The following is a 23,800-nucleotide window of genomic DNA, read 5'->3' on the forward strand; positions in this document are numbered from 1 at the left end:
TGTGAGAAGCAATCAATGAACAACTAAAGTGCCACAACTACGTGTTGATGCTCTCATCTCTCTTCCTGTCTCTTTCTTTTTTTCCCCCTTCCCCCCTCTCTCTCTCTCTCTCACACACACACACAAACACACTAAATTAATTAATTAAATTAAAAAAGGAAACCAAACAAAAATAACAGTACTGGAATTCAGAAATTCATAGTGGATAACACAAATTTTGAGTCTGGGCATTTAGACAAGATGCAACGTCCCAAGACAGTTTCTTGGGTATAATTATGATTTCCTACAGTCAGAACATACTCAGAAACATGAGTATGATTAATCCCAGAGCCAGAAAGATCCTTTTGACCAAAATGGCTAGAGCTGATGATAGAAAACTGAGGAATTGGAGACATGACACAAAAACAGGTTGCAATTCAATGTTGCCTCCGGCCAGACCTGATGCTTACTAAGTTTGTCAACATATATTATATAAGAGTGCTGATTTATCTTGTCTTGAAAGAATCTTATCTTCTGTTGGCAATGGAATTGAAGAATTGTTTACATCAGTGCTCCATCTGAAGTTTATTATAATTAAGTTTAACAACATTATCTAGAATCATAAAATAGTGGAATATTAGAAGTAAACATATTCACAGATGTTATATAATAAAAGACTCACATTATATTAAAGAATAAACAAAAAATCTTTATTTTACTTACTGTTGGTTAACAGCTCAGTGTAGAATCATTTACTCAAATCTAAAAGTGTATATTGCATTAAATAATTACTATTAATACCTGGGAGAAATGTATAGTTTGTGAAATATTTTTATTTAAAAAATAAAATAAAAACTGAAGCAATTAGTTAATTTAACTGTTTATTGCAACTCTAAAATTAATAGAAACTTGAAATTTATATTAACGTATCATAGAGAAGTGAAGTTTTAAAAATTAATAGAATCAGAGACACCAGATTTCCATTTTCCCTACCATGCTTTAGTATAAATGCTTTTACAATAATTTCATTGTAGAGTAAAGCATGGGTTAATTGATTAATATAATTAAATTGATACATTAATTTAAATATTTATAATTTACAACTTGTGTCATAATTTTTCTTATTTTTTCTGCATTTTAAAAATTTATTTAGTGAAAGAGAAGAGAGAGGGGGGGGCAGACAGAGATATTAAGGAACGGAGAGAGATGAGATGCATCAACTCTTTGTAGGGGCACTTTAGTTGTTCATTGATTGCTTTCTCTTATCTGTCTTTACCTGACAGCAGCAGCTGAACCAATGACCCTTTGCTCAAGCCAGTGACCTTGGGCTTCAAGTCAGTGATGTTTGGGTTCAAGCCAGTGACCATAGAGTCATGTCAATGATCCCACACTCAAGCTGGTGACCCTGTACTCAAGGTGGTGAGTCCACACTCAGGCCTGTGACCTTGGAGCTTCAAACCTGGGTCAATGCTCTACCCACTGCACCACCACCTGGTCAAGCTTATAGTTCTACTGTAAAGGAGAGTCTCATTTAGATATAAGTGACTGTGAGTGTGTACCTTTAGTAGCAAAGGAGGATAGAAAATGGAATTCCTTGATCATGCTTTGGAGAAGAAGGTTTATAGTGTGGTTAACCCACTGGTAAAAGGAAATGTATTTAAAGATACTGGTAAGTGATGAAGCATGGCTGCTAATAGAGTTTACCCATGGAAATATACTAAACAATCTATAAGTTTGAATAAAGATATTCACTTGGAAGTTAGCAATCTGAGGACACAGGTGACTTGCAGGTACATTTTCAATGAGGATTACAGCTCTCTTGTACATCAGTGCTTGGTTTTTAACCATTGTTCAGTGCTATGGTGCCAATCATGTCTTTGATGAAGGTACCAGTTGTGGGGTCAGAGTTGGTATAATTCTTCCATGTTAGGTGGAATTCTCTTATGAATTAGATTCTTATATGGAGATACACTAGCCAGTTTACTAAAGAATGCTTTCAGGACCATAGTTTAACAAGGTAATTAAAATAAAAAATAAAAAGAGTGAAAGATACAGAATTGGAGAGAAAAAGTTAAATTGCCATGAAGTTAAATCAGAATGACTCAGCCTATTATATGGGGTACAGCAGACCTGATATAACAATTTAGAGTTTTTAGAAATTGAGATAAGGGGTCCAAGCTCTATATCCATATAAGCCAGTCATTGGATGTGGGTTATTTCTAAGGTGGGCTACAATCTTACCAGCTACTTTTGACTGAGGGCAATTCCTTGAGAAAGGCTCATCTTTGAGCTTTCAGCATCCAATAATACTGACATCTTGGTCCTAGATGGGAGTTCTGAGCAATACACAGCTGCATTTATTATGCCTATGTGGTTTGAATGTCCTTCATGACTGCGTGCCTTTCAGACCCAGCTTTCTGGCCCTCCAAGATATTGTAAGAGTTATAAAGCTTAAACATATGTCTTTTTCTTTAGTAATTGAAATGGGTTTTATTTTATGCAAGTAGCTTTGACTGAAAAACTTTGTATTTCCTTAAATTATTCTAAATTCTTAGATGAGATAGCAGTCTCATCATACACACAGAAATCTTTCAAGATTTTCTAAGGATCGTTAATATAGAAATGAGTGATAATAGGAATTGGTCTGTACATGTATACATAGATCCACCTCTTTACATTAAAGCTTATATGTGAAGACCAGATGCCACAGAGATAATGAAGACTTGTTCTCAGAATGATACACTTGTCAGTGCCACTTATTATACAACAAGTTGCATATTAACTGGCTTTAAGAGCTATAAGAAAATCAGCATGGGGATGCATCATCATGTCTTCACAAAAAAGAAAAAAAGGATGAAATATCCAAATAAGAGCATCTGGTATAAAATTAGAATACTTGTGTTTGTGTTGTTACTTCTTCAAACAAATATAAATTGGGTGAGTCAAGATCTGCTTCTGTGGGTAAAAGTTGCAAAAGAAATATAATTCTCGCCTGACCAGGCAGTTGCACAGTGGTTAGAGCATTGGACTAGGACGTGGAGGACCTAGGTTCAAAACCCCAAGGTGGCCAGCTTGAGCCTGAGCTCATCAGATTTGAGCATGGCCTCACCAGCTTGAGCAGGGGGTCACTGGCTTGAGGGTGGGATCATAGACGTTCCCCATGGTCACTAGCTTGAGCCCAAAGTTTGCTGACTTGAAGCATAAGGTCGCTGGCTTGAGCAAGGAATCACTAGCTCTGCTGTAGCCCACAAGTCCAGACACATTAGAGAAAGCAATCAGTGAATAACTAAGGTCCCACAATGAAGAATTGATGCTTCTCATCTCTCTCCTTTCCTGTCTGTCTGTCCCTATCTGTCCCTCTCTCTGACTCTCTCTGTTTCTCTCTCTCTCAAAAAAAAGAAATATAATTCTCAATTATATAAATATGTACTTATATTTCTCAATAAGATTCCGAAGTATTGTAATTGTTTCCCCCCCCCTTTTTTTAAGTGAAGCAAGTGCATTTTCTTTTAGCTGAATGTTAATGCTTTTTGCTCATTATTTATCTTTTTTAATTCAGTAAACTATAATTCTGATGAATGTCTATTAAGATGGCAGGAATTATCCCTTGGCCAGATTAATACAACATGTGGGAGGCAAGGAAAAATTATAAAGAGAAAATGGTATTTTAAAAAAGATTTAATTGTCAAAGACTTTTCTGGAGAAACCTTAGAGAAATTTAAGTCATCATAGAAGAAACATTGGCAGGAAGCATGGAGGCTCAAGAAAGGCCCATGGAGTGTGGACAAAACTCCTAATTTTCAAGTGATGTGGGCTGCTTGTAGAACGATTAGGTCTATGAAGGAAAGTGATGCAGCCCTTGCTGTGTCTCCGTCTGCAGAAAGATTCATAGGCCTGTTTTCTTTATTAGGGTGGGCAAAGAGGGGCATCCTGTTGAGATGAAGTCCACAGCACAATAAAGGAAGAAACTGTTTTACTTCTTGGGCTGCAACCAAGAAATGTGTTAATTACCAGGATGGGAGAACATTTTGTATATGTGATAAGTAAAATTCTTAACAAATGAGAAGATTGGAGGTGATATTTGAAATTTTTAATCAACAAGGAAGAGTGTTGCAGCCTCCTGAGACTGCTGATTGAACTAAGTGTGCCAAGTATATTTATTTAATCTCTAACCCTGATTTACTTAGCATACCACTGGTTAAAATGTGTGAGAGACCTTTTCTTTTCTAGCCTAAAAGGGGCATTTATAATATTTTCAACTAGACAAAGATCTACTTTATAATTTTATTTAAGTGATGTGAATTTTCTTTAGGTTTATGCTAGAAATTAATGAACATTTTGAAATATAGGAGAATCTATACTATCATGACAAAAAATATTCAAAAAATATTCAATATTCAATGTCAGATATAAATCTTAATTACACTCTTATACTTATATTATTTTCTTTTTTATCATACATGCTGACTTTTGGTAAGTTTATAACATCTTCTTTTCTGAAAAGTAGTCAGATATAAAGAATGTTTGTAAAGGGCTTCAATCATTCTAACTTCAGTTGGCAGTTTAATTACTTGTAATCTTTTGCATTATTTTGTTCTAATATTACATATCGCCACTGGCTTTTGTAATTACATTTATGTAATGTTTGTGATTTAAGTAAAAACATGATTTTTTTTTACTGATGATATCTCAAACTTTCTTGTTGACTACTTTTAATGACCTAGTTGATGTATTAGATTTTTTCTCAAAATGCCATTTATAAATTAGCCGACAGAAAAATTAGATTTATAACTTGACATCCATATGCTAACTTTTTATTTTCATTAATATTTGGATGATAAAGCAATACTACACTTAAGTTTTATATAAAATTAGAAGACATTTTAATAACTAATAAATATGACAGACTACATTATTATTTTATAACATCAATAATCTTTGTATTTATTATTAAATGTATAGATATATACTATATAAAATAGATATATAATAAATATCATACATTCATTATAGATATATAGGGAACTTATATTTACTATATTAATTATGTAATAAGTTGATCAAGGTGTGGCTATATAAATAGATACTGAATAACTATACATAAAGATCAAGTGTTCTTTGTAAAAAGTCCATACTCAGTCTGTTTTTCTGTTCTGCAAACCTAAGTTTAAATTCTGTACTCTTTTTTTTTTCATATTATGTGAGCAGAATTGGCTATAATTTATTTAAAACAAAGCAAGGCTATATATTTACCCATTCTTATCTTTTATCAAAAATTATAAAATTTAATTGTTACTTCTCTATTAAAAGAGCATTACTTTCCCTATTTTTTTCCATTTTGCTAACCATACCCTTGTTGTTCTTGGACCTACTTACTAAACTACTAAACTTTTCACTTGCACATATGGCTCCTCTTAAGCTCTTCTCTGTATAGACAGAACTCCTTTCTGCTAATAATGATACTTATATATATTTAAAGAGCTATCATACATTTTTTTACAAGGAATAGTTTTTATATACTTTTACTCACTTATAACAGGCTTGTTTATTTTAACCCTCACATAACATATCTCTTCAACATGATATAATGAATAGTAAAATCACTAGTGCATTATGTGTGAAATAGAATTAGACGATGTAGGTGTGACACAATGTTAAAAACTATGTAAATTTAAAGCATGAGAAATATATGTAAAAATTTATAAAACAAGATAAAGTATTATAACATAAATTTAAATAAATATATAAACTTAAAGGAGATAAAGAAAAGACCAAATTAAATACTTAACTTTGGAGACAAAGTTTTAATATTAGTTATGTTTTGATAGTTAATAATTATAAAAATAGATTATTAAATTATCATACACTTTTAAGTTTAATGCATATGTATTTGTTGTTGGTCACTGTAATGTACAAGGCACCAAAGTAAGTGTTTCATATGGATGGGGAAATAAATATATAGTTATCAAGGTTTAATTTTTGTATCAGATGTATCCTTTAGAGCTAGGGATTACAAATATGCATAAAATGCAAACCCTAAGATTAAGGTCCTTATATTCTCTTGGAAGAAGGTAATATACATTGTTATGTTTATAGATGCAAAGTACCTGCAAAATATTATAGGAATACCATGAAAAAGTAGTTTCTTTTGAGCAAATAGAGTAAATGGATGTATCCATGGAAGCTGAAAGGAGTTAACATTGAACTGTATCTAGAAAAATAGGATGATTTCCTAAGGAGAACTAGTAGTGAAGAAAGTTGTTCCAGGTGGAGAAATCTGCATGGTAATGACACAGAATTTTACAAATAGATGGAGAGTTCTGGGAAGATGCTCTAGGTACAAATTCTTAATCTCCTTTTTCATTAACACTCTGCCCCAGCAAGAAGACTTTTAGACATTTTTTATCACCATCCTACCTCATGAAATTAAATACTAAGAATAAAATATTTATTGTGTGCATTTAAGCTTTGGAGACCCACAATCAGTGTAGTATCTAAGAGTATTTTGGCTTCACAGAACCATTTTTATACCCTTTGCAGAAAATATCATTCTTTTTGAGGCTACATGATGTAGTCTAATAAGATTTTAAGAAATTAGGGATTTTGAAAAGACTGAATGTTGCATATATTGAAGAAGTAAATAGTAGTTAGATAACAAGATTAGTTATTCTAAGGTTTTGGAACTCCGTGGGTAAAAACTCAGTGGTGGAAATTGGTGATATAATAAGGTAAATTTGGTTGAAAGCAAGAGAATTGAGGAGCAAAATGGAAGATAAGTGTGAAAAAGTATTTTTACAATATTGTGGAAAAGCAAAATATTAGATATTAAATAAAATTTTTAGGCATAAAAACATGCTTTAGACTGATTCATCTTGACTATACATTCTAAAACTATAAAATGTTTAACTCACCAGGTATATATATATATATAAAGATGGTAATGATTTATTAATTTTCATGATGTTCAAGGATTATGTGGAGTAGCCTACTAATATGAGCTGCCACTTAATGAACCTTCCTGGATTGCTCCTCCTTGCCATTCTGAAACAACCTACCAGCTGTTCAGAGAACTCAGTCAAATCCAGTAATACAAAAAGTACACTTCTCTCATTAGATGTGTTTATTAATATGTACTGGCTTATTAACATTACTAATCCATTGTCTTTATGAAGCTCACAAAACAATTTAAATCTGTTTTATTTTACACTACAATGATGAGAATTATTATTATTTTTTTTTAATAATTTTATTTTTTTAATGGGGTGACATCAATAAATCAGGATACATATATTCAAAGATAACATGTCCAGGTTATCTTGTTCAGTTATGTTGCATACCTATCACCAAGTCAGATTGTCCTCTGTCACCTTCTATCTAGTTTTCTTTTTGTCCCTCCCCCGTTCCCTTTCCCTCTCCCTCTTCCCCCTCCCCCTATAACCACCACACTCTTATCAATGTCTCTTAGTCTCACTTTTATGTCCCACCTACATATGGAATAATGCAGTTCCTGTTTTTTTCTGATTTACTTATTTCACTTCGTATAATGTTATCAAGATCCCACCATTTTGCTGTAATTTGAATGACTATTAGTTTATAATTATAAAATACATCAAATGAAGAATCAGCTAATAACAACAAAAACATTTTTCTCAACACTATAACAATTATTTTCTCATTCTCATTTTTATAATGGTATTATGATAGATTTGGATTTCTGGGCATATTTCCAGACTTTATCAATCCCCAATATTAATGAACAACTATTTTCACATGTTTTAGCATATTCTGAAAGGTAGTGACCTAGATTGCATAGAATAAAACCCTGGTTTCATTCTCACTAGACAATTTTAGATTATAAAATTTCTCAAAATACGGCACACATACTTAGACCCACCTGGGACAAGATCATACCTGGGGCTAGTTGGTACCCAGAGCTAGAGGCGTAGGCAATACAAATAGCGATGCCAGAGGCTGGACCAATCTTATATTGTATACTGTGCAATGATGATGAATACAGATTACTGCAGTCAGGAGACAGAGATTCTTGCTAATCATTTTTATTCTTAGATAAAAAATTCAGGATGGATTTTTCTTAGGGATATGAGAATGTGGGAGTGAGCCTGTGGATTTTTTCCTTTTATTATTTGATATCATTACATTCTAATACTGTAGATCAATTAGTCAGAGAAAATAAATGAGCATGGTAATGACAGTTATAGAGTTTCAACAACAATTAAAATTGAAATATAGAAATGCTGTGTGTATATATGAGAGAGAGAGAGTAGAATGTTCCTCTAGGTACAAATTGTATTATTACACATGTACACCAATTTTGTGACTAAATATAATTATAAATTCCTAATGAAAAATAAAACCTAGAATATATATTTTATCCACATTTAAAAATTTAATAATGGAATCTTTATTTCTTATACAATTTTACAAGAATATTTAGTGTCCATAGCAAATTCTTAGTGAAACCTGTCAGTTTGATTTAAATTGGAGTTAATGAAAGTTCTGTGTTAGTTACATAAGATAGCAATTGTTATTGCATCAGTTTTCTGTCAAGTATTTACTTTCAAATTTTGGTCCTTACTATTCTACATTGGTCCTTTATTGATTCAGTGCCACCAATTTAACTAGTGTTGAAAAGAAATCTCAAAATTATACATCTTAATTTCAAGTTAGTTACTACTAAACCTATGAGGGTAAAAACACATATCATCTACTTCAGTCAATTAATTTCAGAATTTTGTTGAATTTTTATTCCCTTTATTCCTTCTTTCCAGTCTAATTTGCCCCTTCTTCGTTATTCCTCTATGCCTTCCTTCTCCACTTGCATTTTAAAAAAATGTTCCATTATAGTTTCCTGTCATCTCTTCAGTATTCACTTCTTTTATGTCTTTCCTTTTTCCTTCTCATCACTATGTGGGCATTTTATTTTTATTAGGCATTTTCCATGTCTTCTGTATTGTTTCTATTTCTACATCACCTTCATCAGACACTTTCCTCTCTTTCTCTTTCATTTATCATTGTTTTCTCTGGAAAATTTATGTTTTTTTTTAAATTTGCATTCTTTATATTTAGTAAAACATTTGGCACATACATATTGTAAATATTAACTAACATTCTTTCTTTTGGCAATATTTTTTTAACTTTGGAGTGGAAGGTTTATATAATATCTACTTCAGGTTAGTTCTTGTGCAAAGTACTAAATATAATACACTGAATTACATTTGTCACTTTCTTATAAGGAATTTATCAGCATGAACTGATAATATGGTTTTGCTACCCACAGATACATTTAGTCTGTATTATATATTTACATAGTTTGAATACATTCTAGCTGCAAAGTTTAGTTATGAGAACTTTGTGTATTCCCAATTAATTTCTCTGAAATTTAATTCAGAAAAACTGGTTAGAAATTTGAGTTTCAATTGATTCTTCTATTGAAAATATCAGCCCCAATATTAAAAATTGATATCTCTTTTTACTCATCTTGACTTTGTACTGAGCAACATTGCCATTAATCCTGGAGCTCTGCTTTGTACACAGCTGTCTTACTAACTATTTCTATGGTTTGGGTGTTATGTGCCAAATAGAACCTCTCCCCTTACAAGGTTTCTCAAAGAAGAGAAAGAACAGATTACTCTGCTTTGTTTTGCTATATTGTTATTCCAATATTTTGCTTATCATACTCAGAACAACCTTGCTTTATTTGGTGCCAATTCAGCCCCACTACTAAGACATGACACATCTAAGAATTCATCCCAATGCTGTGTGTATTACAAGGTCTCTCTGAACTAGCTGATGTAAGCACAAAATAATTCCCAGTGCTGTTGAAGCTTCATGATTTGGGGGGTACTGGGTAACTTCTAGTGTGTCTTTTCCTACTCTTGGAGAGTTTTCACTCAGACAATACAGATCCTTTCTTAGCAAGATTCAAGGGGAAACCTCAACACATCCCTGTAGCTCTGTTGTATGATGCAGGGTCAGTCCTCTTCTCAGGTAATCTGCCCATCAAATTTTAGACACCTTTGCCTTTCTAAACTATATGCCCTTATCTCCTCAATTTAGTAAGACCAGAGGGTTCTTTTTAGGTTTTCTCTGCCTGTGCTGTAGCCTGACAACCACCTCCTGAAAGTAAACTGGAATATCTTATAATGACACATCTGAAATAACTGAGAAGTAGAAAAACAAGAGAAATGTTAGAGGATGCATATACAAACTTATGTAGTGAGTAGTCAGGAAATGGCATGAATACTGGAAGCACTGAAACTGGTTTAAATATAGTCTTATTGTCTTAAGGTAAATAAGTCCACTTTTTGAGAATTAGAAATAGGCTATTAAAATATTATATTGATTCCCCCATTCCACCTTTCTCTAAGAAGTACTCTTTTTTGGTCAATTATTAAGCTATATTTTGCTCTTTCTCCATTACAGCTTTAAAATAGTTCTCTATGGACCCTGGCCGGTTGGCTTTGTGGTAGAGCATGGACCTGGCATGTCAATGTTCCAGATTCGATTCCCAGTCAGGGCACATTGGAAAAGTGTCCATCTGCTTCTCCACTTCTCCTCCTCTTGATTCTCTCTTTTTCTCTCTTTTTTCCTCCTGCAGCCATAGCTCCACTGAAGCAAGTTGGCTACAGGCACTGAGACTGGCTCCATGACCTCCACTTCAGGTGCTAAGAAGAGCATGGTTTTTGAGCAATAGAGCAATGCCCCAGATGGGCAAAGCATCATTCCCTAGTGGGCTTGTTGCCACGTGGATTCCAATCGGGGTGCATGTGGGAGTCTGTCTCTGCCTTCCTTCCCATCATTGAATAAAATAAGTAAATAAATAAAAATAAAATAAAATAAAATAGTTCTACCATGCCCCAAAGCAGACCTACAGAAACCTTAAGGGTATGTCCCTTTCATCTGTTAGGTGATTCACTCTATGAGTATAAAAACTGTAAAGTAAGAAAAAAATATTATGTCCAAGATACACTTAGCTACTCTTATATGCATATACTTTTTTTTTACTTTGAGGGAGGCTTAGTTTCTAAATTTATAAACTATTATTTATAACCATTTAGGGAAAATATTTTATTTGGTTAAGTATACTTTTCCCTTAGTACAACTGGATAATTTAAAAACATTTGCATAACATTTTTCATTCACTAGGTATATGTAGTCTTAATTGCATGACAAACAATAGTTCCCTGAAAACATACCATTTTCCTATATGGTAAGAATCATAATTATCCTTCTTTTTCAAATAAGGAAACTGAAGCACTGTGATCTTAATAATTATGATGACTGGCAGGTGGCCATCTCAGATTCAAGTCCAGGGCATCTGGCTCCAGAGTCGCTGGCTGAAAAACTTCACAGGCTGTGAGTAGAGCTAGTTTTGCTCTCAAGGTTGTATCTTCTTTCCTAATTTGACTGGATCTTATTTAGAACTACTTTCTTTATATTTCTGGTTCTCTGAATGTCCTTTCCATTAATGCAGTTGATTTTTATTATTTGAGGTAGTTGGCTTCTATAAATTAACCATAAACTCTGAAATAACAGATACTGGACCATTGCACTTACAGAAAATACAGTGTTTGGTACTTGTGAGCCTCTGATCACAACATTTTCATCAAACATTCAATACATAATCTTGTTTATGTGTGTGTATACTGTTTAAAAATACCTTGTTCATATATATAAAATATATTGATTAACTTTGAACTTATAGCTAATGATATTATAAGTCATGCCTAAATAATATCTAACCTATGCATTTTGGGGGGCAGGGGTAAGGCACAATACAACCTTCTGTGTTTAAGAAACTAAACAGCACGTTATCATAATGATTGGGGCAACTTTGAATAGTGAAATTACCAACAACAACAACAAAAAAAATGAAACAAAGATACTAAATAGACCAGAAAAAGTACACTTATTTACATGATGAGAGCTGACACCAAAGCAGATTACCCTGTTTGATTTCAGCTGGAAGTGTGTGCAACAGGTCACTCAAATTTTTTACCACTCTATGCATGCCTATGAATGACCATGAAAGTACTTTTAAAGTGTTGATTTTAAGGTTACAAGTAATCATTAGCAGGCAGGAAAATTCACAAATACTGAATCCATCAATAACAAAGATCAGCTGATAATAAAAATTAAGAAAAATAAAATCGAGTTTTAAATCTACAGAGTATGAATATAAAAACAAACAAAAATATACTACTTGATTTCTAAGTGGACTTCCATTTTCAAACTGGCGATAGACAGTAAAAAGAAAATATTTTACTTAGGTTTTTAACAAGTTAAATAAAATACTTTTTCTTTTATTTAAAGGTACTGCTCACAAACCAGAGATAGCATCATCTAACAGAGTTTTTTCTAAGAGAAAATTCCATGCCTACTTTTTTTTACAATAAGAATATTTATTTGTCTATACAGAATTGAGTTAAAATATGTAATTTTAAAAATATGTTAAATGCTATAACTTATTTCCTTAAAAGTATAATATCCCATAACTGAATGAAGAATTAGAGTAGTGATGAGGAGGCTATCAATCAATCAATCAAGATAAACCAGTAACTATTGGTTTAGTATCTAGAAATTGAAATTAATGGGCAAACAGTGTGAGTGGTACATAAAACTTTACTGACAAAATTGGTACCTGTGTTATTTTACATTCAAAAGTATTTAACAATTCTATGAAACAGTTGCTGCTCAATTAGAACTCAATTATTTGTTAAATGAACTAAATGCCATTTCATTTGCACAGAGGAATCTTTAATAATGATTAATGGAAATTTAATCAAATATGAGTTGAGACTGAAATGTGTTCAACAATAGAATACAAATGAATTATATTAGAGTTAACAAGATCCATTATTTAGATTATGATTTTGATGGGGTCAAGTATGAAGGGTGATCCTTACACAGCATATCAAGCAAAAAGAATATTATGTAGAATAACAGATGGCATCTCATAATCGGCTCTTTGCCTTGCAAATGTATCCCTGTGGCCACAATAGAAGAAAGTGATCATGAATAAGGAAAATTAAACTGACTCAAAAATATGTCAGTCAGCACTTTTGTTTTAAAAATTCAAAGACCAATAATTGAAAAGATTTGTTAATAAGTTTTTGTGGATTAGCACATAAAACCCAAACATTCAAAGAATTACATTTGCTTTAATGAAAGGAAGAGTGCGATCTTTGTGCCTCTTTCTTCATCACCTATATTCAACATTCATCTATTATCCCAAAGTTTGAGTAATTGTATCATATTTTCATATTATGGAATAATAAATAATTTTATTTAAATATAAATCCATATAAAAATAAAATTTCATGTAATTATTTAAAATATGAATTTTTTTTGGCCTGGTATGTGGAAGTCCCAGGTTTGATTACCAGCCAAGGTACACAGAAGAAGCGTCCATCTGCTTCTTTACCCTTCCCCCTCTCCTTTCTCTCACTCTCTCTCTTTTCCTCCCGCAGCCAAGGCTCCACTGGAGCAAGGTTGGCCAAGGCACTGTGGATGGCTCCATGGCCTCTACCTCAGGTGTTAGAATGGCTCTGGTTACAACAGAGCAAGGGCCCCAGATGGACAGAGCATCACCCCCTAGTGGGCATGCCGGGTAGATCTCTGTTGGGCATATGTGGGAATCTGTCTCTCTGCCTCCCCGCTTTTCACTTCAGAAAAATACAAAAAAAAAAATTAAAGTAGTTATTTTTTATTTTTTAGCATTTTAATAGCATTTAGTAAGAACTGCTTAAAAATTAAATTGGGTGACTTGAATTTATTTTTTTATTAAAATTTATTGGAATGACATTGGTTCTCAAAACCATACAGGTTTCAAGTATATAACTGAGTATAACACCATCTTGCCTGATCAGGCTGTGGTGCAGTGGATAGTGCCTCAAACTGGGATGTTGAGGACCCAGGCTCAAATCCCCAAGGTCACCAGCATGAGATCATAGACATGACCCATTGTGACTGGCTTGAGCCCAAAGGTTGCTGGCTTGAGCCCAAAGGTTGCTGGCTTGAGCAAGGGGCCACTGGCTTGTTTGAAGTCTCCATCTGTCCACCCCCATCAAGGAACATATGAGAAAGCAATCAATAAACAACTAAGGAGACTAAGGAGCTGCAACAAAGAATTGATGCTTCTCGTTTCTCTCTTCCTGTCTCTGTCTCTCTGGCTCACTCTCTCTCACCATATATATATAAAACATCATCTGCCCACTGTATCATGCATCCTCTACTCCAAGCAAAGTTTCTTCCATCTCCTCCCCCACCAACTTTGCCCACATCTATCTACTTTCTCCTTTTCCATGACATAAAATAATGAGGTTTTTAAAATTTACATGCAAACACCAGACTCAACTTGAAGGGCAAATGTATGTATGTTATTTACATTTAGTACATTACTGTATCCTTTGGCATGCTTTCTTCATAATCTATTAGTTTTGTTTTTTAGTTTATATTGTTACAAATAATAATGCATAATATCATTTCTACAATTTGAGTGAAGCTGAAACGTTTATGAATGCATTTTTCTTCTAAATTAGTTTTGTTATAGGTCACAAATCTATTTTCTTTTTTAATTCTAATATTAACCCTTTAATTTATCTGGTAATTATACTGAATTCCTAGCATCTTAGCATTTGTAGGGGAAGAAAAAGTATAATTTATTTATTTTTACCTATTGTTTTATGAATTCCTTTTACTTCAGTAAAAGTATTCTAGCTATAAATATTTGCCTTTAGATTTATAATTTTTACAAAGTAGAGTAAAAAATTGTTATTTTTGATTATTGTATTATTATAAAAAAATAAGTGAAGCTCACATCTATTTTTCATTCATAAGTGTAATTAATACGCTGTGCCAGCGATTGAGACAGGTACTGAAGATAATGCTTACAGAATGTCACAATGCCCCTTTGGCAATTCTGCCACGATGGGGGTAAAATTACTGTAAAATTTAGTTTGATATTATACAGATCTCAGCATAGTGACATGCTTCATATAGTGTAAAATTCCAAATTACATCTTTAAGGATAAAATACAAGTACTGACTTATTAAGGTCTCATTTAAAGGCACCCACTGAGAAAACTGCCTACCATTCAATTTAACTATCTCAAAGGAATAACAAGAGAGCATAGGTGTTGGAACTCATGCCTGTGTTTCAAGGAATGTGAACAGTGCATAGTGGAATTCAAGCTGAAAGGAAATGGTATTATTAATATAATACCCATGTGAACTATTTTTTTTTCATCAGCAGTTCCAGTTTGCAAAACATTCTCCTTGTACTTGATTTTCTTTCCAAGTTTTTATCTAAGCTTTGTTAGTATTCTAGATTTTGAAACACTGGTGTTTTAAAAGGTGTCATGTCAAATAACCAGCTATGTGATAATATACTAGATTTTTCACACTTAACTTTGAATATATATTCAGGGTATTTAAAGGTAATGTAAATAGGTCCTAGCTGGTTGGCTTGGTGATAAAGCTTTGGCCTGGCGAGTGGATGTCCCGGGTTTGATTCCCAGTCAGGGCATACAGGAGAAGTACCCATCTGCTTCTCCACCCCAACCCCTTTCACTTATCTCTCTCTCTCTCTCTCTACCCCCACTGCAGCCTATTGGCACAAGTTAGCCTGGGGCGGTGAGGATGGCTCCATGGCTTCTGCCTCAGGAGCTAAGAAGAGCTCAGTTGTTGAGCAGTGGAGCAGCATCCAAGATGGGCAAAGCATTGCCCCCTAGTGGGCTTGCCAGATTAATCCCAGTCAGGGAGCATACAAGAGTCTATGCCTGCCTCCCCTCCTCTCACTGAATTAAAAAAAAATGATTATGTAAATAGACCTTATGGTGTTATGGTGTTATATCCACTATAAATTTTTTTGAAAAGTATATATAATTAAGAAAAATATATTGCTGGGAAAGATAATTTATAAACTATAAGATAGCATTATTTTTAAAAGGTAGACAATCAATTTCTTATTTTAAAGCTCATTAAGTTAAATGTTTGTCATATATTAGCATAATTTCTGCAAAATAACTAAATATATAAAAGAAATATACAGTATATAAGGCATATGAACTCACCTCAGTTAGGAAACATTTTATTTAAATTCCATAAATCTTTGTTTCTCTTTCTTAGTGACCCACATCCTTTTGAAGAACACAAATATTTACATATATAAAGTTGTCTTGTATGTTCTGTTTCTCCCTATAACTCCACATACCTGATTCCCAATACAGAAATTAAATTGTCTTCTTTGTTCCCCCTTCCACCCTGGCATCAGCTATCCTAGAATCCTAGAGATGAGGAAGAACTCCTGCCCCAGATCTTCCCCCGAGTGAGGAATACACATGTGCTATCTTATAATTTAGTCTGACACATTTCTATGAACACTACTTTAAAATCTTTCATATATTCATGCTTTATCGTTTGTTTCTAGTACCTTGCTCACCTCATACACTTGAACTTATCTCCCGGAAAGTTATCTCTCATCCCTTCATTTTTTTTGTCCTCTCACTCTGCCATCAATTTCTCTTTTCCATTTGCGAGGCAAACAGACAAAACAAACCAACCAAAATTTCAAAAAGCAAAAGTTAAATGTTTAAGTAATCGCTGAAAAGTCAAGGTAAATGTGAGCATTTGGAAAATTAAAAATAAATGTTAATTACCATAGCTTTAATTACACATATTATTTAGTTAATTATGCTTTTAATAGCTTAAAATGAAAATTTAGTTTATTTACTCATTTGCTATTTATTTTTAATTATTATTCAAACTTAATCATTTTCAAATTCACAAGATTGAGGGACTATGGAGAAACACTTTGTGTCAGGGAAAACTCTGACAAGTGAAACAGTGATGAATGCTACCGGTTCCTTCGCATACCAAGCACAGGTAACTGCTTGTGCAGCAGTTAAGTGCAAAGTGGAGTTATTTTCTCTCTCCCCTAGAAGTTACTTGGTAGAGTTTTGTTTATATTACTTTTCTTTAAATCTCATGGCATTGCAGAAATACTTAAGGATATGAAGTTTATATATGATACTTCTTAACTTTCTTTCATCTGGAGATATATATATATATATATATATATATATATATATATATATATATATATTAGCTGGAAAATTTTCCACATAATTTGTATTTGAAGATAGAATCTTACCCTGGCCAGTTGACTCAGTTGTAGAGTATGGACCTGTGTGTGAATGTTCTGGGTTCAACTCCAGGTCAGAACACACAGAAGTAACCATTTGCTTCCATCTGCTTCTCCATTCCTGACCCCTCTCTTCTCCTCCTGCAGCCATGGCTCAATGGTAAGGATGGTTTTCTGGACTCTGCCTCAAGTGCTAAAAAGAGCTTCATATCCAAACAATGGAGCCATGACCCAGATGGGCAAAGCATTGATTGCCCTTAGGGGACTTGCTGGGTGGATCCCCATCAGGGCGCATGCAGGAGTCTGCCTCTCTACCTCCTCTCCTCTCACTTAATAAATAAAAAAAAAAGAAAGACTATTTTTAGTTTTTAGCAGGCATCGAATTTGTCCAATGTGTTCATGTTCTTTCACCAGTAATAACTTTTGATAGGGAAGAATGTGGGGCATATCAAGTGAGGAAAAAATGGAAGAATAGGCTTGTATCACCATCATAAAAAAACAGCCATTATATTTTTAAATGGTTTTTATATTTAGGAAAACCTTTTAATTTTGTTTTAGAAATATTAACTGTAGAATCATTTTATCAGATATTTTATTAATAGATGTACCACTTCAATAAGTTTGACCTTGGGTAACTGAATAAAAACTATGTTTTTTTTACATATGAAATAAAATCATATGAGAAGTAATGTATATGAAGTATTTTTTTTGCAAAGCAATATTCATTGAGCATCAACATTGGATATTACTATTAGAACTTTGTGACATTATTATGGATCAAATATAATTTTATTAACTTTATGCTATATCCACTGATTCCAATTGTCTCCCTAGAACCACACAGAGTTAATAAGATATTTTACATATTGTAGCCCTTGAAATTCTTAGATTGTTCAACAATGATTCAAAAATATTTACTTGTCTATAACAAATTTTATGACATACTTTTCCTCACCTTTGATCCTCCTGGTTACTATTTTATAGATATGTGTAGTAAGTATTTTATTTTCCATATGAAACCTTCAAATAAGTACTTTATATATGCATTCATTAAAGATATAAAGATAATTCATTAAAAAGAATTTTAACTTGCCTGGCCATGTGGTGTGACACAGTAGATAGAGCATTGGCCTGGGATGCTGAGGATCCAGGTTCAAAACTCTGAAGTCATGACTTGACAGCATGATTATAGACATGACCCCATGGTTGCTGGCATGAGTTTAGAGGTTGCTGACTTGAAACTCAAGGTTTCTGACATGAGCAAGGGATCACTGGCTCAGGTGGAGCACCCCAGTCACAACACATATGAGAAAACAGTCAATGAACAATTAGTGTGAGGTAATTATATGTTGATGCTTCCTATCTCTATTTCTTCCTGTCTGTCTGTCTGTCTGTCTCTCTCTCTCTCTTTCTTTCTCTCTCTCATGCACTCTAAAAAACAATTTTTAATCTGAATTAAACATAGTAGCTGATGACATTTGAGGTTATATTGGGGTCGTCCTCTTCCTTGTTATCTTTCTCTTTCACAGCTACTTTATTTCTTTTTCCCTTTCTTTTCATTCTCTTCCTCGACTGCATTTTTTTCCCATGTGTGTCAGAGCAAGGTAGGCATCCAACATAGAGATTGGGTAGGAAGTGTCCAAGAGGAAATGTCAGGACAGTGAGAGAGAGATGGACAGATTCCTAGATGAGAGAGGATCCTAATTAATGTGAGAAAACCACCAAAGCAGGATGGGGACCCTGGACAGCATGCCAGAACCAAAGCAAGATGAGGAGTGTTTCTAACAGGGATAGGCAGACCAGCTAGTACGGATAAGAAAGGTGTCTCTGTGCCAAGGTCAGGGAGGGAAGAAGCACATCACAGAGAAGAATTTCAAAGACTAGGCAAACATTTATTAGGAAATTAGATAGGAAAAGTTTAAAGTTAAAAATTAGGTCGGACAGTTTTGAGGATCGGGAAGGATAATCTGCCAAGCAGGAGAATTCAGAGTGAGTGGGACCTACGCAGGTAGGTCCTCTCTGGTGGAGGATGATAGAAATCAAGCAGGGTGAGAAGGGGATTCTGTGAGGGGACACCTGCGTGGACTGTCCAAGCCCAGATAGGTTAAGGAGAGAGTCTCGCATGAAATGAGCAAAACATTGTGTGAAAATCTGAGCACAGTGAAGATGCCCAGGTTGAGAAAGGGGTATCAGTGCATATAGGAAAAGAGGGCAGCGAGACAGAAAATCTGAGTAATAAATGTGTTCTTTGTATGGTGTCACTGCTTCCAGGCCTTGTGTGCACTCATGATGAAGGAATATATATGTAACCATATATATCAATGTATACATGCACATATACACACATATATAAATATATTTATACATATATATGAATATATCATATGTATTTAGTAGTTTCTTTAAAAACAATATAAATTTTTCCCTGTTGTGTTTGCAAGTTATCTCATCAAATGGGAGAAAATATGAATTCTTATTCATAGTATGTTTACTTATTTGAATACTGTGTGTATGTGTGTAGGTATGTGTATGACTTTAGTCTTTTGACTAATATTGAGATTACTGATAATTAAAATTATTTCTAGTTACAATCTATTGAAGTTTCATGATTTCTTATTTGTTTAATTTCCTGACACTTCATCAAAAATCATTCATAGTGATTTAAGATTGAGTAAATAATGTTTTTAAATCAGATTCTACAAAAGTAAATAATTTTATAATATGAGTTTCATTTGAAAATGGATTAGTTAAATTTCTTACTCAATTATATATGTAAATCTGTATACAAAAGTAAATTGTTAATTTCAAATATAAGATATGAAATTGAAAGACTACAACCCAAAGGGAATTATTTTACTAAATGTGCATTAGTGAATTATAATGTTTAATTTCTGAAAATAATCTATATCATAAAATGTTCATAATGGATTCAAATACACTCAATAGAGGATTATTTTTAAAACAGAAAATTTTGGCAAAACTTTATAAAATAATCTAACAATAATTATCCTTTACAATTAATGCTTTGAACTGTGTTCTTTTTTTATCCTTTTTTAATTTAATTTTTTAAATTTTATTTATTCACTTTTAGAGGGGAGAGAGAGGGAGAGAGAGACAGAGAGGGAGAGAGAGGAGAGAGAGACAGAGAGAGAGAAGGGGGAGGAGCTGGAAGCATCAACTCCCATATGTGCCTTGACCAGGCAAGCCCGGGGTTTCGAACCGGCGACCTCAGCATTTCCAGGTCGACACTTTATCCACTGTGCCACCATAGGTCAGGCTGAATTTGTTCTTTTGTATAACTCTTGTTCTTTCAGAAGTAAACTCTTTTATTTTTTTCTTTTCCAAGTGAAAAGAGAGGCAACTGAGAAACAGACATTTACATGCATCTGGTCTAGAATCCTCCCAACAATCCCCTTCTGGTGCTGACACTCTGCCCATCTAGGGCCATGCTCACAACCAAGCTATTTTTAGTGCCTGAGGCAGAGGTTCATGGAACCATTCTCAGCTCCCAAGGGTGATATTCTCGAAACAGTTGATTCATGGTTGTGGGAGGGAAAAGGAGATTGAGAGAGAAGGGAGAGGAGGAGGGGTAGAGAAGAAGATGGTTGCTGCTCCTGTGTCCTCTGACGAAGAGTCCAACCTGGGACATACTCATGCTGGGGTGACGCTCTATCACTGAACTAACCAGCTGGGGCAGAAGTAAACTGTTTTAACCATTTATGACATTAAGTCTTTATATTTTTAAATATTAACATGAAACAATCTCTTAATTCTCCACACTCCTTGTATAGTGTGTCTGTAAAGTCATGGTGCACTTTTGACCGGTTACAGGAAAGCAACAAAAGACGATAAAAATGTGAAATCTGCACCAAATAAAAGGAAAACCATCCTAGTTTCTGTAGGATGATGTAGCAGCATGTGCGCATGTGCAGATGATGATGTAACACCATGTATATAGCGGAGCAGCCCATGGCCATGCCAGTTGAGATGTGGATGGTACAGAGGAAAGTTCAGTGTGTTCTGTGGCTCGCTAAATTCGAATCCGTGACCGAAGTGCAACGTGAGTATCGGCACATTTATAACGAAGCGCCACTACATAGGAATAACATTACTCGGTGAGATAAGCAGTTGAAGGAAACCAGCAGTTTGGTGGAGAAACCCCGTTTTAGTAGGCCATCAGTCAGTGACGAGTCTGTAGAGGCTATACAGGCTAGCTACCTAAGGAGCCCTAAAAAAATCTGTGCATGAGCCCACATCGAACTGCACTGAATAGGTGGGAGAGTTTTCCTTTTATTTGGTGCAGATTTCACACTTCCATCATCTTTTGTTGCTTTCCTGTAACCGGTCAAAAGTGCACCATGACTTTACAGACACACTGTATGTTAAAGAAAAATGGCTGCCATTTCTAATACTGCCTTCTATGGTCTGTTTTTCTAAATATGGCTCACATATTATATAAATCATATACCTTATCTTCTCCATAATGTCTCTCCTCCACATGACTCTTCTTTACTCCATTATGAGAGTCTATAGATATGTTTTTGCAAGTGCATGTGTGTGTACAAAAAGTTCTTTAGCATTATTTCACAGGGAGAAGAGGTCATTCATGTGCACAGTCAAACCTCATGACCTGTACAGACAATATTGTTTTAACTTGATAGTATGGAGTGCTTTTGGAACTGAGATTTACTGTTAAGGAAAAATTCATCCCTTTGAAACTGAGCAAGATTAAAAAATATATTAATTTTTAGATAGAGGAGAGAGAAAAAGAGAGAGAAGAAGTGAGAAGCATCAACACATAATAGTTGCTTTCCATGTGCCTTGACCAGGCAAGCCCAGGGTTTCAAACTGCAACCTCAGCATTCTAGTTTGACACTTTATCCGCTGTGCCACCACAGGTCAGGCCCAGAGCAAGTTTTAAAAAATGTTAAAAATTGCCCTGGCCGGTTGGCTCAGCGGTAGAGCGTCGGCCTAGCGTGCGGAGGACCCGGGTTCGATTCCCGGCCAGGGCACACAGGAGAAGCACCCATTTGCTTCTCCACCCCTCCGCCGCGCCTTCCTCTCTGTCTCTCTCTTCCCCTCCCGCAGCCAAGGCTCCATTGGAGCAAAGATGGCCCGGGCGCTGGGGATGGCTCTATGGCCTCTGCCCCAGGCGCTAGAGTGGCTCTGGTCGCAATATGGCGACGCCCAGGATGGGCAGAGCATCGCCCCCTGGAGGGCAGAGCATCGCCCCTGGTGGGCGTGCCGGGTGAATCCCGGTCGGGCGCATGCGGGAGTCTGTCTGACTATCTCTCCCTGTTTCCAGCTTCAGAAAAATGCAAAAAAAAAAAAAAAAATGGTTAAAAATTAGTATTAAAAAGTATTTCTTTAATGTGTATAATTTTCAAAACAATGGCTTATTTTAAGTCTTTCACTTAATGAACCATTAACAGGACTCATCATTTATAATATAATTTATATTTAACCCATCTTTAGAAAAAAAATTTACATTTTATATTTTTATAGCTTTTTTTTCATGACATAGACAGAGAGAGACAAAGAGAGGGACAGGTAGGGACACACAGACAGGAAAGGAGAGAGATGAGAAGCATCAGTTCTTTGCTGTGGCACCTTAGTTTTTTATTGATTGCTCTCTCATACATGCCCTGACTCGGGGGCTATAGCAGTCTGAGTGACAACTTGCTCAAGCCAGCAACCTAGGGCTCAAGTTGGTGAGCCTTGCTTAAACCAGATGAGCCTGCATTCAAGCAAGCTGGGACCTCAGGGTTTCAAACCTGGGTTCTTTGTGTCCCAGTCCAAAGCTCTATCCAATGCGCCACCACCTGGTCAGACTATAGTTTTATACTAGATCACCATCTAGTGATATATAGAGTTTTTTAAAAAGTGAGATTTGAAGAACCTTTATATTGGGTGTGTAATATAAATATAAATGTACATGTGTGTACATGTATGTGTATTTGTATATGTTATCTTATAAGCTTATACTGAATGTCTTTTGTGTTCTATTTTCTAAGCATACAGAAATGAACAAACACTCTACTCTCAAGATGCTTCAGTTCTATACACAGCCATAAAATAAATTCTCATTTTAGTAGTGGAAACCAGGACACTCATCCGACCCTTAATTTAAAGAAGAGAAGCCCTTATCTCTAAGGGCTAGTAATGATATGGGAATGATAAGAAAATATTACTTAAATATCTCCATGTCTCAAAGCCTTGTGAACTCTGATCTATTGTTTTTTTATCCTTACCTCACTAAGGATCTATGACTAGTATGAAACCCAAATATGACTCAAGAAAACATCACAGAAAAGTGGGAAAGTGGCCTAGAATTTAATATACCTAAGCCCATAAGCTTATTTATGTCACTCATACGATTTTATACTCTGTGTATTTAAAAAAAACAACACATTTTATATTGTTCAAAATAAAAATTAGTTTTATAATCTTGTCAAAGAAAAATAAATATTTAAGTGGCTCACACAATTATAACACATCAGGAAAAATCTGAAGATCAGGTAACTAGCTAAGGCAAAACAAAATTAGAGATTAATAATTTAAAGAAAAAAGAGGTATACATGTTCTTGTTATTCAGTCCAGATCTTTGTTTCCTTCACCTGTAACTGCCACAACATTTGTTATTGAAACAACTGAACA

The sequence above is a fragment of the Saccopteryx bilineata genome, chromosome 6 (genome assembly GCF_036850765.1).
Source record: "Saccopteryx bilineata isolate mSacBil1 chromosome 6, mSacBil1_pri_phased_curated, whole genome shotgun sequence".
Taxonomy (NCBI): Eukaryota; Metazoa; Chordata; class Mammalia; order Chiroptera; family Emballonuridae; genus Saccopteryx; species Saccopteryx bilineata.